The following is an 18,718-nucleotide window of genomic DNA, read 5'->3' on the forward strand; positions in this document are numbered from 1 at the left end:
TAGTTGGGTTAATATTGAGCAATACGGGGAAAATCATATAACGAATGAAACTCAATGCTCAAAAATATGTGAAAAAACTCAACACATTTTTCTATTCTTGTGCCTATTTAGTTAAATTTTCGTATATTGGGAAAATAATTATACCTTCGCATGCAGTGGCGGAGGCAGCGTGGGGGCTGGGGGTCTTTAGACCCCTACCCTTAATGATTTATTAGAGCCCCCATTAAAACCTCCCTAAAATTTAAATCTATATATCTATTACAAGGGGAAGAGATTGTTAGAAGGCTAAAAAGGCTGAGAAGCCCCACTATAATTTTTTCCTGGCTCCGCCACTATTCGCATGGTGCTTGTCTGCTGCATGCCTGCACAAAACAAATTACGGAGTATTGAAAATGGACAGTATGGACATAGCAACGAGATAAAATGGACAGTATGGCCATACATCCTCTATTTTTGTTTAATGATAACCCAAAAACCAGCTCTATATAAACACCCACCGTTACTGGTCATGCTTCCCCATGCTTCCATTGCCACACACCCAGCCTGCCAATCCAACCCCTGAAGATCAAAAAAAAAAAAAAAGGGAAGACGGCACTTTCCAAATCTTACAAATTTTGGTACATTGGATTGCTACAAGATTAGTACAGACTCCCCTAATCCTGAGTTCCTACCCCCCTCCTCTTATCTTTCCTCCTCCCTCCCCACCGTCACAGCACGAGCGCTCGATGGTACCACGCATTCTCTTGCCTCCTGCTCCCCCCTTTGTGTTGGCCTCCTCCCCCTCCCCTTTCCCTCACCTCAAGCCAGCGGCAGCTGAGGTGCCACCACTAGCGGTGGGCAAATAAGACCGAAACCAAAAAATTCGGTCTCAACTAGTGAAAGACTGAATTTATTTCAGTCAATTTGGTCATGTGTCTCATTTAGCCGAAATAACCGATATGACCGAACTTGGCCCAATAGACCTATTAGGCCTAATAAGCCCACTAATACAGAGTAAACCCCAGAGAGGAAGAGGCACCCAGCCACAACCGCCAAAGCGGTGCGCCGCCTCCATCCATCCCCCAATCCCATCGCACTCGGCTCGCCTTCGCCTCTTGCCTCTACCTCCATCGTGCCACCAGGCGCCAGCGCCAGCGCTGTGTGCTGCCTCGGCGCCTTCATCCCACGGTCCTGCCTAGGTGCATCTACTCTCCACCTTGGCATCTCCATCCATCCCACCTCCATCTCCACCACCATGCGCGGTGCTCCTGTGTGCCGCCTCCAGCCCACCTCTGCCCTCTGCCTCGGCATCTCCATCCATCCCGCCTCCGTCTCCACCGCCGTGCACCCGTGTGCCGCCTCTGGGCTCCGCTTCCAGGCTCCAGCTCACCTCCGCCTCTAGCCGACCAGCCCCCCTCCGCCTCCATTGATGCTTGCGATTTAATCTTGCTACTTGATCCGATCTTGTGATATATTGTTTGGTGTTTGATGTTGCCTATTATCTTGTATTTTCGTGATGTATAACTGTTAAATTTTGTCTAGAAAGAGGGTAAGTGCTACCAAAAAATTTCATTGCCAATCTTATCTCAACTGGCCAAATTCGGTTACGACCGAGACTGAGGCCGAGACCGAATTGGTTAGTCCTGACTTTTTTGTGATGAAATTTGGTCTCAACTTCTCAAAGACTGAAATGACCGAAAGACCGAAGATCGAAACTAAAAACTAAAAATTTTGGGTAGACCGAATGCCCACCCCTAGCCACCACCATCCACTTCTTCCTAACCACAAGTTCCACTTTGCTTCCGTCTCACCCATCACCCTCCTTCATCCCTGTACCTCCGATGTATCACCACTAGCTCATGTTCACCACCCATCGATGGGGTGGTGCCTCCCATGGCCATTCCTCTAAGCCCGAGGAATGGTCGGGGTCAATTCCACCGGTCGCCGAAGTTCATCAAGAATACCGGAGTTGGAGAAGATGTCCATCGGAGCACGATGAAGCATAGCTGAAGGTTAGAAATTTACAAGATGTTGTCTATATTTTTCTGTGGAATTAGGTTTAGCAATTCCATTAATTTAATTCATGGCGCAAAAACTATGATAACTGATGAATGATTGCTATGGCAGCCAGTTAAACATGAAGGCTAGACATACACTACTGGAGAACAGATCTTTCGTTGTGGTATCCAAAATCACAAATATCTCGACTAGATTAAGAACCGATACTAAAGATGCTTTAATACCGGTTCTAAAAGTCCAAGTCCCTAGAAACACTTTTAGAACCTGTTGGTAACACCAACCAAGACTAATGCTGAAGGATCTTTAATCCCGATTGGTAACACCAAAGTATCTCTATCCAAGTCAGATGTGTGTAGTAGGTGGGATAGTAACACGTGCAAGGACTTAGGAGAGAGATTTTGAGTTCAAATCTCACATCCCACGTATTTTTTTTCTTGGTGTGCATTTTTAGTACCAGTTATTTCAATCGATACTAAAGATCAAGAACTTTAGTCTCGGTTTCTTTATCTTGGTTGCTACAACCGGGATTAATATATAGGGGTTTAGAACCGGTACTAAAGATTATTTCATCTACTAGTGATATTTTGCATTGGAAAACCAGATCTCATTTAAATGGTAAAAATCCATAGTGTGTCTGCCATTTTTTCGTCCATGACCATATGAGACGGAAGACGGAAATGTAATACGACAAAAAATGGGGCGGAAACACTACAACTCTTATGGCATGTAGAGATAAGGGTTTTATGTTTACAAGATCTAATAATGATCATGGAATGTTGTGATGTCCCATTCATTCTTTTTCTTTGATGAAAAATGTCCCATACATTCTTGTCATGTATTTTGGACTTTAGAACATTCGATCTGTTACATACAGATCTCATACAAACTAAACTAGTTAGAGAATCACCTTTTGCTAGAAGACCAGGCACTAATAGAAAAATGATTTTTCATGGCGTTGGTCTATTATTTTCGCTGGCAAAAAATGTGAAAACCGCCAGCAAACTTATAACGAGGGGGTGAGGGGCACCGACCGCCAGCGAAAATAAATTTTCACTGGCGGCCCATCTAATGCGGCCGCCAGCGAAAATATGTCTATTTTTGCTGGCGGTCAATTAGGTGCGCCGCCAGTGAAAATAGATAATTTTCGCTGGCAGTCCAATTTTTGATGGCAGCCAATAAATAGAACCGCCAGCGAAAATCCAACCAAAAATCTCTGTCACATTAAAACACCCACCTACCCATCCTCATCCTCTTCTCCACGTTAAAACACCACACATCCCCTCCTCTTCTTATCCACTCCTCTTCTCTCTCCTCCCTCTCCTCCCTCCCAGCCTCTCCACCTGCGACGGAGGCGGCGGCTCTGGTGGCGACGACCAGCGGCGGCGGCTCTGGCGGCGACGACCGGCGGCTCCCCGCGCCGCCCCTGCCCTCCCATCCCCTCCTCTCCCATCTGTCCGAGGGGAGGAGGCTGCCGCCGGCAGCACAACAGAGGCGGCGGCGGGGAGGACGCGTGGATCTGCCCTGGCGGTGGCGCGGGGAGCACGTGGCGGCTCGTCTCTAGCGGCGGATGGCGGCGGCTCGTCCCCGGCGGCCGCGGCGGCTCGTTCCCGGCGGCGGATGGCGGTGGCTCATCCCCGTCGGTGGTGATGGCGGCGGCTCATCCCCGGCAATGGAGCTGACGACGACGACTGCAACCGCGGCGACGACGATGACCGCGACGCTGCCAGCAAGCGTTTTTTTGTGTGTTTTGGTTCCGCGACCGGCAGATGGCAGCGGTGGTGACTCGTCCCGATGGCTTCAGCAGTGGTTCTCTTTGTGTGTTTTTGTGTGTTTTGGTGTGTTTTTGTTAGGTTAATCTGTGTGTCTGTTCTGTTGATGATGTCAATGTTGTATTTGGATTGATGCCAATATTATATACGTATTTGTGATGCTCTGGATTTGGATTGTGTTTGAATGATGTTTATGTCCATTTCCAAATATGGACTGTTTTGAATTCGGCCGAGTGGGGAATTTTGAATTTGGGGTAGGGAATTTTTGGCGGGGTGGGTTGATTTTCACTGGCGGTTCTCTTTAGGCAACCGCCAGAGAAAATGGGTTTTCGCAAGCGATACTCAACCGTTAGCAAAAATCATTTGTCCGCTTGCGAAAATCGATTTTCGTAAGCGGACCGCAACCGCTAGCGAAAATCGTGTGTCTGCTTGTGAAAATATGTCTTCATTGGCCTTTGCTTTGTGGTGGCTCCAAATTCCGCCAGCGAAAATCTAAAATGGCCGCCACGAAAGATGGTTTTCGTAGTAGTGAGGACTACGTACAGATCTGGACTTATAAACATCTTAGATCGATGAAGATGTGCAAGTGCAATAAGATAAGTGTTGTTTCATTTAGGGACAATTGCTTATTTGACCCCGTTTTGAAGCTTAACTACCAATTTGACTCTACTTTTTAGAGTTTGCTTATTTGACCATCCTTTTTGAAAATGAAGCTCCCGTCTGACCCTGTTAAATTTTGATTTAAAATAAAAAAGAAATGTAACTAATATTCGTAATATCCAGAATACCCATAGGAAACCCTATCCATCCACCGAACCCTATCCACACATTTCTCTCTCTCGTTCTTGTGTGAGTTGCGGCGGCGGTGTGAAGCAGAACCCCGCGCCGACGTCTGCTCGTGGAGGGTGGCAGTGGTGCTCTCCGTGCGTGGTGGCGGTGCTCTGCATGCGTGGTGGTGGTGGGACGGGGGGATCCGCACTGGCACGTGGTCATCACAGCGGATCCCCAGCTGGTGCGGCGGCGGCTCCCCAGCTGGTGCGGCGGTGGATCCCCAGCTCCTGCGCGCCGTGGTGGGAAGACGCGCGCCGTCGGGGGCGGCGGTGGTGGAGGGCTCGACACCCTCTCTTGTTCACATCTCGGTGGTGGCAACACAGGGAAGGAGGAGGCGACGGCAGCGGTGGCACCGACGCCGATGCGGAGAGCGAGCAGGAGACAACGTCGGCGCGGGGAGGAGGCACGGCGACAGCGCCGGTGCGTGGAGAGAGGCGGCGGCAGGGGTGCCGGAGCGCGCAGAGAGGAGCGGTGGGGGAGCGGCATGAGGAGGGAGGCCGGAGCGTCCGGCGCGTGAAGGGAGGAGGGGGCGGTGGTGCGCCGCTGCTGGTGTGCGGGTGCGCGGAGGGAGGCAGCGGCAACCGACGCGCGGTGGTAGTTGCTATTTGATATTTTCTCTGTTGGATTTGACCATAATTTGTGTTTTTGCTTCATTGTATGTAATTTGGGATTCACAAAATTAAGACAATATTCTGTCAATTTTTTAAAAAATTTCTGCCAAATTTTATTTGCCTTATTTTGTGAAAAACCGTCAAATGAAAGATAAATTTGTTAAACCGATGCAAAATTTTCAAATTAAAATATTGAAGCTAAATTTGTCAAACTTGTCTCAAATGTAAAAGATACATCAAATTCGTTATAAATTTGTTATAAAGCAAGGGCAAAATGGACTATTTATCCCTTAGTTAACACCGTTAACTCGTTTTAACGGAGTAGGGTCAGAGTTCATCTTCGATTTTGAAACATAGAGTCAAATAATCAAACCGAAAAAATGAGATTAAATTGGTAGTTACACTTCGAAATAGGGTTAAATGAGCAATTGCCCGGTTATGTTGAGCAATATTGTAGTACGGGGGAGAATGGGAGATCACACAAGATCGCAGTATGGTCGGTGTGTGAGGAATGGTATGTACCGTCGTGGTGATGCACGCTTATATTGAACTGGTTGTTGGGTTACTGTTCCTGTAAATAGAGAAAGACAAGAGGGAAACATCTAAAAATCGATAATCCCTGCCTCGGGCGACCGGGGGGAGGGGGAGGGGGAGCAAAATTAGGCGCCCCCCCCCCCCCCCGGCGACGCGCACATACCCCCTGGGCCCCACCATGTGTTCTGCCCCACCTGTCATGTATCTCACAAAATATTTTACCTAGTGTATTCACAATGTTTCACTATGTATAGATATAATATTGCAGTGAATTGAAATATTCTTTTGCAACAAATCACCCACATAATATGAAAACCCTCTATTAAGGAAATTCATTTCATTTTTTGTTCCTAAAAAATATTTCACCTAGTGTACTCACAATGTTTCACTGTTTCACCTAGTGTACTCACAATATTTCACTATGTATATATCTAATGTTGTAGTGAATTGCAACATTCTTTTGCAACAAATCACCCACATATTTTAGAAACCCTCTATTAAGAGAATTCGTTTCATTTTTTTTCCATAAAAAATATTTCACTTAGTGTACTTATAACGTTTCATTATGTATGGATCAAATGTTGCAGTGAATTGAAACATTCTTTTGCTATTTGCTGAAACATTATTTTTACATAAGGTGAAACAACACCCGATTTAAACTATTTAAACATTTTCGATCTACTTAGTGAAACAATTCCAATATACTTGGTGGAACATCGTTGCAACATTTAAAATAATTCAATAATAAGCTAATTTTTTTCGTCGGAATATATCCATGTGTGGTATTGTTTTAAAGATTTAATTGCAACGATGATTTAGATAAATAATTTAAGAGAAAAATAGTTTAAAGTAGTTTTGCACGCATGTATCATACTGACGTCAGCATGATGTCGGCGTCCGATTTTTCTCCCTCCCATCGGGCACCCGATTCTGAGTTGCTTCCTCTAAAAATCTACTCCGTATGTGCTTAATCAAACAAGACAATCACCAACTTCTCTTGTTTTTTTGGCAGTTTGCTCACTTTCTCGGACAATGGAATAAATTAAGATGATTTGTGCTCTTGGTTTGGCGGTCATCTCATATCGCTGCCACATAACGGTGAGTCCATTTTCCGCAAATCCTTGTTACCGATTAATCCTTTTTTCAATCCCCACACTGCTAATGTTTCAAACAAAAAATCCTCACACTGATAAAAAAAACAATAATTATAAGAGAGGTGAATTTCCTAGGTGTAATAACATATTTGAAATTTTACTTTCCCGGTTATGTAGAGATCAAACACACCCATCACCCATTTATTGATTGGTATTAGGAATATTTATGTGCTAACGCTATGGCGACAAGTGGTATCGTGAACTAAACAGCCGAAAGAAAATATTTAAGAGCATCACCAACAATTCTCCTATATTCTTCTCAAAACTAATTTTAAGGGTTTTTAGATAGAAAATCGGATCCAACGTATCCCTTATAGTCCTCTAACATGTCTTGGAGTTTCCTTCCCTGTATTTCTCGCTCCTTTGATTTGAACCCTACAGTCGTCAACATGTTTTGGAGTTCCATTTCCAGTATTTCTCGCCCCTTTGATTTGAGGGAGAGGGAGTGCTCCCCTCCGACTCCCAACCGTGACTCTCCCGCGCCAGGAGAGCACGCAATCTAATCTGCGTATATGGAGAAAAAAAATGGAGAATTGGGCCCACTTTTAGTTTTTGATAAAATTTAGGCTCTCTCTCAGAGAGATCAATTTTTTTTACTTGCTATTTTCACTTTAGGAAGCCCAACAATAAATTTTTGGGGGAAGTCAACAATAAATTTTTGGGGAAGATTATACGTAATCTTTTTGTGATGCTATAAGACTATGTATGTTTGAAAAAAAAGCGGTACAGACATAATACTCAGCACACAAAACACAACTTACGTATATTGGGAATTGTTTTATGATGGAGAAGTGAAGGGGGTCCGAAACGTAGGAAACTTTATTAGATGCTTATAAAGTGAACCAGTACAGTGCTATAGAAAAAAAATGAAAGATCTAGAAACATTTTTGCCCCTTTTTTAACCCACGTACATCTGAGGTGGATTGCTTGCATTTACCTCTACTAACTAATGTATTTCATGCATTTATAGCAAGTTTAATAGTATAATCACCTACTATCTTTAATAGAATAAGAAATTTCATAGGCGGTTCTGACTGTTAAGAATAAAATGTTTTGTTGCCGCCGAGTAAAGTATATTCTTGTCGGTCCAAAGCAACAAGGTTATTTTTCTTGGCGCTTTCGAAAGTTGGCAATCTTCTTAAAAGGCGGACCGCTAAGAAGACATTTTCTTATGTTAGCCGTCAAGAAATCGTAATATCCCTGCCTTTTTAGACTTGGCGGTTGGACCGCCAAGAAAATTGCACTCTTGCAGTGATCTATAGCTAATCTAATGGCCTATTCTTGCCTGGGAATATATCCTATGCACACAAGCCTCTCGTGCATACTCAATACACACCAACTAACAAATGTCATAAAAAATTCTACAAAAAGTTGGACATTCCCTCCTAATAGTATTACATATATCTGTAAAGTACCGTATTCAAATTCATTATATTTTAGCTGTAACAAAAAAGTAAAAAATATGACAGTTTTAAGGGTAAAAATCTGTCAGAATTTTATCTTTTTTGTTACAGCTAAAATATAATGAATTTAAAAATAAGATTTCATACGAACGTGTAATACTATTAGGAGGGAATGTCCAATTTTTTGTAGAATTTTCTGTGATATTTGCTAGTTGGTGTGCACGGGAAGCTTTGTGTGCATAGGATATGTTTCCTTCTTACCTATAAATTCATGTATATTACACCATTAATATCTAGTCTCACCTCTCGTATACACAGCGTCTTGGAATCTGTGCTACAATTAGCTATAAATTTATAGCACACTTCTCTTCTGTTATGATTCTCACACAAGCAACCGAAAACTGGAAGACACATTTTTATTTTGTGTTGAAACCACATTGCTCTCCTCTAGTATGCTTAAACCTCACTTTATAAAACTGAATGGATTTGTTTAGTCATTAAGAGCAACCTTTCATACACATTTTTCTTTGCCAAGACGCCTCTATACAAAGAAAGTATGAGTATACCGCCCTGTGCAAACCAAACTTTCTTTGGTCTGGAGTGGATCACCATGTCGTTGGTAAGCACTGCTAGAAAAATACGAAAAATAAGGCCTAAATGGTAGATAGGAACATGGCAAAAATAAATGCCAAAATTTAGTTGTTTCCATGTCTACCGTTGCTTGCCTGGAGAAAATCCTACAGTTCATGTCTGTTGGGCAATGGTGAAGAAGAAGCTGAAGGCACCGACGATGGCTTTGGTAGGAGCAATCACGGTGCATGACCTCACAGCTTGTCTAGCTCAGTGGGAGTATCACGCCATCGACCTGTAGTGTCCACTCTGTTATTTTCGTGTCTCTATATAAAACAAGTATGAGTATGCCAATCGCTGCAAACCACGCGTTCTTTGGGCTGGAGTTGATGACCATACCGTTTCGAACCGCTCCTAGAAAACTAATAAAAAATGCCTAAAAGGTAGACAAGAAGATGGGAAAAATAAATGCCAAAATTTAGCCATCACCACATCCACCGTTGTTTGCCTGGAGAAAATCCTACGATTCATGCCTGCTGGGCAATGGCGAAGAAGAAGATGAATGCACCGACGATGGCTATCGCAGGATCAATCGCGGTGCACGACCTTGCCACTGCAAAGCGGCTTGTCCTACTCAGCGGGAGCAGCACGCCATCGACCGGTAGTGTCCACTCTGTCGTTTCCGCATCTCTATATAAAGCAAGTATGAGTATATCTACCGGTGCAAACCAAGTGTCCTTTGGGTTGGAGCTGATGACCATGCCATTTCTAAGCACTCCTAGAAAACTAAAAAATAATGGGCCTAAAAGGTAGATAAGAAGATGGTAAAACTAAGTGCCAGCATTCCGTCATCGCATGTCCACAGCTGCTAGCTTGGAGAAAACCATACAGTGTGTGCCTGCTAGGCAATGGCGACGAAGCTGAAGCCACAAACAATTGGTTGTGCTAGGAGCATTCGTAGTGCACAATAACCTCACCACGGCCAAGTGGCTTGTCCTCCTCCTGCTCAGTGGGAGCAGCACGCCATCCTCCCATAGTGTCCACTCCGTCGTTTTCGCATCCTTGGGCTCCTCCATGAACGCCTCACTATCTACGGCTCAGGTCGTGCCCCTTCCTACCAAGAATTTCAGCAACGATGATCGGGAAAGCCATGAGCGGGAGATGCTCGGGATTCATCGAAGAACAGGGCTCTCCCACCTCATGTTTGAGATCTACCACGTGGTGAAACCAAAGAGGAAGAAGAAACTAACAACAAAAAAGAACATCAATAACTCGGGGACAATGACAAAGACAGAGACATAGACATAGAGAACAGAGGGACCTCCATGTAACTTTGAATAATTTGTACGGCGTAGCTCAAGCAGGTTGTGACCATGTGCTTGTGCTTGCAGTATTCTTTCTCGTGATCTCGAGCCATGTAGTAGAAAAATATGGAGCTTACAATTGTTTCTCTAGATGTGATGGTATTTGATTTATTGAACAACACATGCTTGTTTGTAAAATCTACTAGTGATAAATTGTTTGATTCATGTGCAAGAAATTTCATCAAGTTCATTATGGAATTTGGATATCAGCGACCACTCTCTTCTAAAAGGATGTACTCTTAGCTTTGTCCTATTGCTGTGTCAAGGATCAATGAATGAGCAGTTCTTTATTTTGTAGCTATTACCAAATATTTTCAAAGATAAAAGCCTAGTTATGATTCTCACACAAGCAACCAAAAACTGGAAGACACATTTTTTATTTTGTGTTGAAACCACTTTGCTCTCCCCTAGTATGCTTAAACCTCACTTTATAAAACTGAATGGATTTGTTTAGTCATTAACAGCAACCTTTCATACACATTTTTCTTTGCCAAGACGCCTCTATACAAAGAAAGTATGAGTATACCGCCCTATGCAAACCAAACTTTCTTTGGTCTGGAGTGGATCACCATGTCGTTGGTAAGCACGGCTAGAGAAATACGAAAAATAAGGCCTAAATGGTAGATAGGAACATGGCAAAAATAAATGCCAAAATTTAGTTGTTTCCATGTCCACCGTTGCTTGCCTGGAGAAAATCCTACGGTTCATGTCTACTGGGCAATGGCGAAGAAGAAGCTGAAGGCACCGACGATGTCTTTGGTAGGAGCAATCACGGTGCATGACCTCACAGCTTGTCTAGCTCAGTGGGAGTATCACGCCATCGACCTGTAGTGTCCACTTTGTTATTTTCGTATCTCTATATAAAACAAGTATGAGTATGCCTATCGCTGCAAACCACGCGTTCTTTGGGCTGGAGTTGATGACCATACCGTTTCGAACAGCTCCTAGAAAACTAATAAAAAATCCCTAAAAGGTAGACAAGAAGATGGGAAAAATAAATGCCAAAAAATAGCCATCGCCACATCCACCATTGTTTGCCTGGAGAAAATCCTGCGATTCATGCCTGCTAGGCGCTGGCGGCGAAGCCGAAGGCACAAATGATTGGCTGTGCTAGGAGCATTCGTAGTGCGCAATAACCTCACCACGGCCAAGTGGCTTGTCCTCCTCCTACTCAGTGGGAGCAGCACGCCATCCTCCCATAGTGTCCACTCCATCGTTTTCGCATCATTGGGCTCCTCCATGAACGCCTCACTATCTACGGCTCAGGTCGTGCCCCTTCCTACCAAGAATTTCAGCAACGATGATTGGGAAAGTCATGAGCGGGAGATGCTCGGGATTCATCGAAGAACAGGGCTCTCACACCTCATGTTTGAGATCTACCACGTGATGAAACCAAAGAGGAAGAAGAAACTAACAACAAAAAAGAACATCAAGAACTCGGGGACAATGACAAAGACAGAGACATAGACATAGAGAACAGAGGGACCTCCATGTAACTTTGAATAATTTGTACGGCATAGCTCAAGCAGGTTGTGACCATGTGCTTGTGCTTGCAGTATTCTTTCTCGTGATCTCGAGCCATGTAGTAGAAAAATATGGAGCTTACAATTGTTTCTCTAGATGTGATGGTATTTGATTTATTGAACAACACATGCTTGTTTGTAAAATCTACTAGTGATAAATTGTTTGATTCATGTGCAAGAAATTTCATCAAGTTCATTACGGAATTTGGATATCAGCGACCACTCTCTTCTAAAAGGATGTACTCTTAGCTTTGTCCTATTGCTGTGTGAAGGATCAACGAATGAGCAGTTCTTTATTTTGTAGCTATTACCAAATATTTTCAAAAATAAAAGCCTAGTTATGATTGTCACACAAACAACCGAAAACTGGAAGACACATTTTTATTTTGTGTTGAAACCACTTTGCTCTTTCTTAGTATGCTTAAAACTCACTTTATAAAACTGAATGATTGCCTAAAAAGGCATACATTTTAGACAGGAAGATGCAAAAATTAGATGCCAAAATTTAGTTGTTGCCACGTCCGCCATTGCTTGCCTAGAGAAAATCCTACGATTCATGTCTGCTGGGCAATGGCAAAGAAGAAGCTGAAGGCACCGATGATGGCTATGGCAGGAGCAATCACGGTGCATGACCTCATGGCTTGTCCAGCTCAGTGGGAGTAGCACGCCATCCACCGGTAGTGTCCACTCTATTATTTTCGCATCTCTCTATATAAAACAAGTATGAGTATGCCTATCACTGCAAACTACGCGTTCTTTGGGCTGGAGTTGATGACCATACCATTTCAAACCGCTCCTAGAAAACTAATAAAAAATGCCTAAAAGGTTGACATGAAGATGGGAAAAATAAATACCAAAATTGAGCCGTACCCACATCCACCGTTGCTTGCCTGCAGAAAATCCTACGGTTCATGTCTACTGGGCAATGGCGAAGAAGCTGAATGCATCGACGATGGCTATGGGAAGAGCAATCACTGCTAAGCGGCTTGTCCTACTCAGCTGGAGCAGCACACCGTCAACCGGTAGTGTCCACTCCGTTGTTTCCGCATATCTATATAAAGCAAGCATGAGTATACCTACCATAGTGTAAAAAGCCGGACCGGTGGGTGACCCGGCCGACCTCTCGGTTCACCGGTCCACCAATCCAACCGTTGACCCGACGGTTGAACCGTGGTTGTATCTTACATGTATTATGTGTATTTTCCATGCTAGTCGAAAGGCTAGTGACTTTTCCCTCCAACTCAGTGACCTGAGGTTGAATCCTAGCTAGAGCACCTTTGTTCCCTATTTTTGCACAAAAAAAAAAACCGAAGGGGCACTCTCATTTATGGCCCAACAGCATTAAGTTAGTCTTGGAATTGCCCAACATCGGACCTAATGTTTTGACCGGTGCCGGTTTTCCCAGTTCATCTGGTCTAAAGCGGTTCAAATGCATGTCCGGTCTTCCTATCTAACCGAACCGTGATTACTCTGAGTCTGGTTTTTTCCGGTTGGACCGTCGGTCTGGTCTATTTTTTTTTGTACTAGTATTACCTACCGGTGCAAACCAAGTGTGCTTTGGGCTGGAGTTGATGACCATGTTATTCCAACCACTCCTAGAAAACTAAAAAAATGGCCTAAAAGGTAGACAAGAAGATAGGGAAACTAAGTGCCAAAATTCTGTTGTCGCCATGTCCACAGCTGCTAGACTGGAGAAAACCGTACGGCGTGTGACTGCTAGGCGATGGTGAAGAAGCTGAAGGCACAAACGAATGGCTTTGCTAGGAGCATTCACAGTGCACAATAACCTCACCACGGCCGAGTGGCTTGTCCTGCTCCTGCTCAGTGGGAGCAGCACGCTATCCTTCGGTAGTGTTCGCATCCTTGGGATCCTCCATGAATGCTTCACTATCTACTGCTCAAGTTGTACCCCTTCTCACCAAGAATTTCAACAACGATGACCGCAAATGTCATGAGTGGGAGATGCCTGGGATTCTTCGAAGAACAGGGCTCTAACACCTCATGTTTGAGATATACCAGGTAATGAAACCAAAGAGGAAGAAGAAACTAACAACAAAAAAAGAACATCAAGACCTCGGAGACAATGACGAACATCAACAAAAAACCAAGCTCGTCACCATCACTGTTTCATCTCCGTCCCCGCTGCTCTGGTGAGCCTCGCCGCCACCCTCACCTCTCCCGTGTCGCTGCGCCATGGCCGCCGGTGGAGACCGACTGCCATGTCCTCTGCCACCTCTCTCCCTCTTCTCTGTTTTTCTCTCTTTGCTGTTTCAGCACGCACACTCAGTAGGTTTCCTTTACAAAATCAATCCACAAATTCGCAAAATGCAATTCAAACAACATCTAAAATTCAAATGGTCATATATTGACTATTTGAACTCGGAATTGACTCGTTCAAATTGCTAATTTTCCCTTAATCAGTAAAGAACCCATTTTAGTGCTTTGTTTCTGCATCTTGTATGGTTTTAATTTATGTTTTAGCCCTTTTTCTTTGCGTATGCAGTGTAGACGCTGCAGATCCGGAGAGCTGCTCTACCTCGAGGTTGATTTTGAAGATTTTGGTAGCGAGCAAGGCAAGTCATGTCATTTTGATCATATTGTTGTCCTAATTTATAAAATTATGTTTATTTAAATTATTGCATTTCACTTTATTAAATTTCCGCGCTTATCACTGTTTTATTTAGCCTTACCGATTCTCCTTGTTTTAGCTTTATTACTTGTATTATTATGATCCTTGATAACTCTAGGAAAATAAAACTAGTGGGAACTTTATGTATGTGGTGCTTACTAGTAAATTTAGGGATATGCTTAGCCTCGCTTAAATAGAAACAATTAGATGTTTTCCAATAATTAGACTTTGGGAATAACTTTTAAATAATGGTTAATATGGTTTAGTGGCTGTTTAACCTTGACATGATATTTCCCCTTCAAAATTCCCCAAACATGTTTTCGGCTGGGCTTGGGGTGCTTGGTTTCGCTAGTCGCATCTCGGCCGTCATAAGTAACAGTCTTCGGGCCTTTGTTGCAAAGCATATTCCGTACAACCACTTGTCTAATGGGAAAGGCTTAATGCATCGTCTAGTACAGTCATAAACAAGGAAGACACGGATAGGGATGGCTGAAGCCCTTGATGGGGTCGATGTCTCTGGCTGTATGCTCGGGGGCATAGACTGTTTGCTTGACCCAGGGCACCTGGTGGGGGAAGTCTATGTCGGTCCTCTTTGTTTAGGGCGGTACCAAACGATGAGTTATGTCATAGCTTATGTCATATGCCGCGGTGGCATGTGGCACATGGCAACATGTGAGGAAGACGGGTTTGGTGGGTAACGATGTACACCTCTAATCTTTTTGAATAGCCACGCCCTCGGTTATGGGCAAACCAAGCAATGTACCCAAGTTAGAGTTTAATTCTATTGAAATTTGAATAATTAGAGTTATCACTTTTTGGCCTGCATAAAGGCAAGATCGCGTTGGAGCGTGGCTTGATAATAATTGACTAGAGATAGGTTCGTGTTTTATTCAAATACAGTTAAATATTTACATGCTTTGAAATGATAGTTTTCTGCAAAATAACGTTATAAATGAATTCTTTGTACTCACTTGCATTATATTTGCATTTTCCCGGCATGGCTTGCAAAGTATGGTGGTTGTACTCAACCTTGCTCCATTTTCCCCCTTCCAGCAGAGGAATACTTTGGAGATGATGGCTTTGATGTCTAGCTCGTGCCTGCTATCAAGCGCCTGTGGTGGCCCGACATAGCTTTCGGCTTTTATCGTTTATCTTTTAGTGTTGGAACTTTGGTTGCCAATGTAATAAAGTACTCTATTTATGCTTTTGCTTATATACTTTGTTATTTACCAACTTTGTAATGTGTGCCTTGCCTCATAGGACAAGGATTTATGCACTCACAAATGGAATATAGTGTTCTATTTTCCGAGCGTGACAAAATGCCATCATCTACTTCTAGCAAGGTACCTAGAAATTGCAAGGTAAGTAAGCGAGAACCATTGCTTAATTACCACAGCAAATTTCTCCCATCCTAAAGCATTCCAAACAATGCAGAAATCAACATCTATACCTATTTTCTAAAGAAGTTTTGGGTCGTATGCTCTTGTGTGAGCAAACGGCCGATCCTTGAGCATATGATAGGCTTGCATTTCCCGCTCAGCTCTGAGGTTGAGGTCTGAGTCGCTAAGCAGTCTTGGCAAAGCGTCTGCTTCCTCCAACGAGACCTCGATGAAAGAAAGTGCACTCGACTCTTCTTGGTGATGGCTTGATTGACAGCTTGACCAATTATTAAACAAGTGCGTGATTCGTCTCTTCATGCCTGCAGACAAAATGAGCAAGAGCACAAGACAAACTCGAGCGGGGTTTAAGCTAGTAACAAGGATTAATTCTACCCGCCAGTTAGCCTTGCACCAAAGCCACTCGTAGATGCTAAAAATGTAATCAAAATGCAGGAAATAAACTTGAGACCAACTCCTCTAGGTTTGAGATGAATTTGAGAGCGCGAGAGAGTGTGTGAGAGAGTGAAACTATGTTGAATTTGGGGTGAACTCTCCTCCACCAGCCAATTCCTTTTTATAGAGGCCCCATAACGGCTAGAACTAACATGTGGGACCTACTAGCCGTTGCCCCTGAAAGTGCCACAACTGACCGTTGCCTGGCCGGTTTGGCCGAACAAGGCCTGGTAGGCCCAACTGGGCCCACTTTTGGCCGTTGGCTCCCAACGATAAGTTGAGTGGGAGCCACGTTCAATTTGGCCAAAATTTTATTTTATTTTTGCTCAAAATTTGATTTTTATAAATTTGTCTCAAATTTATTCCTAATGCAAAATTTTGAAAAAATAAACATGTTTTGATGCAAAAGGCAAATATGAGATACATACCAAATTACCTATTGGCAAGGGCAACGTCGTTTTTAGTCCGACGAGCAAGACCATACCTCCATCATGCTTAGCTTGATGATGCGGCACCCTGCTCCGGAGGTGAGAGAGTGGGTGTCGATTTCTTCACTTGCTAGTCATTTTTCGTCTTGGGTGCATCCTGTGGCTTCTTGGCGGCTGGTGTCACAGGCTTTTTAGCTTGCGTTCTTGATGCCACCTTTGGATCTGGACGGTGCCTGCCCATCGCGTCCTTCTCCAGGAAGTTCTTCATGAATGCAATGAGGCTATCCGTCTTTGAGGGTTTAACTTCGACCTCTCGGATATTTTGTGGATTTGGCCCGTACTTGATCTTCACCATAGAGCATTGTTCTATTCTCGGCCGGAATTCGAACTTCTCCTCCTTTCCATTGAGGTCGAGCCGGATTTCTCCAGCTCCTACATCAATGTTGGCTTCCACGATGCTTAAGAACGGACGCCCCAAGATGAGCGGCGTCTCCTTGTCAGAGTTTATGTCTAAGACCACAAAGTCCACCAGGATGAAGAAATCCCGAATTTTTACTAGGGCATCCTCAGCAATACCTGCTGGGTAACGGACCGAGGAATCGGCCAGCTGGAGCCGCATCAGTGTTGGTGCGAACACCGTGTAGTTCAATTTGTCGAAGACATCCTTGGTTATGACACTCACGCTTGCTTCAAGGTCGCACAAGGCCTGGTCGTGGGACACCCCAGATCTTTCTTCTTCTCCGGAAGTTGGAGGAGTATAGCATTGCTACACTCCTCCATTAGTTTCACCACTTCCGTGGTTGGCATCGGTCGCCTGTTGTTGAGAATGTCCTTTAGATAGCAACCGTACATGGGTACTTGCATCGCATCCAAAATAGGTATGTTGATGTGGATCTTTTGGATCGCTTCAATAAAGCGAGCGAATTGCTCATCGATGGATGGCTTCCGGTTATGCTGGGGGAATGGCAGCAGGTTGGTGTCGCAGTACTCCTGCAGCGCAGCCTTCTCCCGCTGAATTGTCTCTTCTTCTCCATTTGTGTTAGATGGTGAAGCCTCCTTATTGTTCTTTCTTGTTCCTGCAGTGTTAGGATGTGGCTGGTCGCGAGTGGATTTTCCTCCCCTCGTGGTTATCATTAACGTTCTCTAGAGAGGGCTCAGGTTGCCCTGGAATCCTCCTAGATTCATTAGCAGGGACAAGAGTAGCTATCTGAGCTAGTTGAGTTTCTAGCATTTTGTTAAAACTTAGCTGGTTTTGAAAAGCAGAGGCAAAGCCATCTAACTTGTTGACGGTCCTTAAATCATAATATCTGACCATCAATACTTGCATATAACGAAATAAAATATATGGTATCCAACTTAGTGGTAGGTATTATTACTAATCATTTCCACTAGTGTTGGTGAAATATAAGTATGCATGCATATTAAGGAGAAAACACGTCTGTCATGCGACAAAATACACCTCCGGACAATCATGATACGTTTACATGGATTGGAGGACCCATATGTCAATCAAAACCACTTAGAATTGGGCCAAATCATAGTACATGATGTTGGGTGCCCATTAAGCAACCTCCCAGCCAAAAGAGAGACCGGGAGGTGGATTTTTGGGTTCGGCCGAACCCGTTCTGAGGCCGTTGATCGCCATCTTCCACGTGTACACTCCTGATTTTTTTTCCCAATGATCGTTGGAGGGTGTTTTGGACAATTCCCATAGTTGTAACCGTCATATGGAGACTATAAAAGGAGAAGCTCACTTCACTTCAAAACACACAACTTTGAGCTAAATCAAGAGGCTCTATTGTATCTTTTGTATATTAGAAAATAGGTAGAGTGAGGGGAAGCTCTGGATGAGTGCCCGGAAGTTTGGTGCTCTCTCCGACTTCTACCTCGACGAGTGTAGCTTTCTAGGAGGAATTTTGGAGGAGTACCGGAGCTGTCGGTACACTCTACTCCGGGTTCGGAGAAACTTCTTCTATTAAGTAAGCATTCGGGATCCTTTCTTATGTTATTTAATTAATGAGAAAATCCATGAAATGCCATCAACAAACACCCTTATCCTAGAAATGCCATCG

This window comes from Oryza glaberrima, chromosome 5 (genome assembly GCF_000147395.1).
Source record: "Oryza glaberrima chromosome 5, OglaRS2, whole genome shotgun sequence".
Lineage (NCBI taxonomy): Eukaryota > Viridiplantae > Streptophyta > Magnoliopsida > Poales > Poaceae > Oryza > Oryza glaberrima.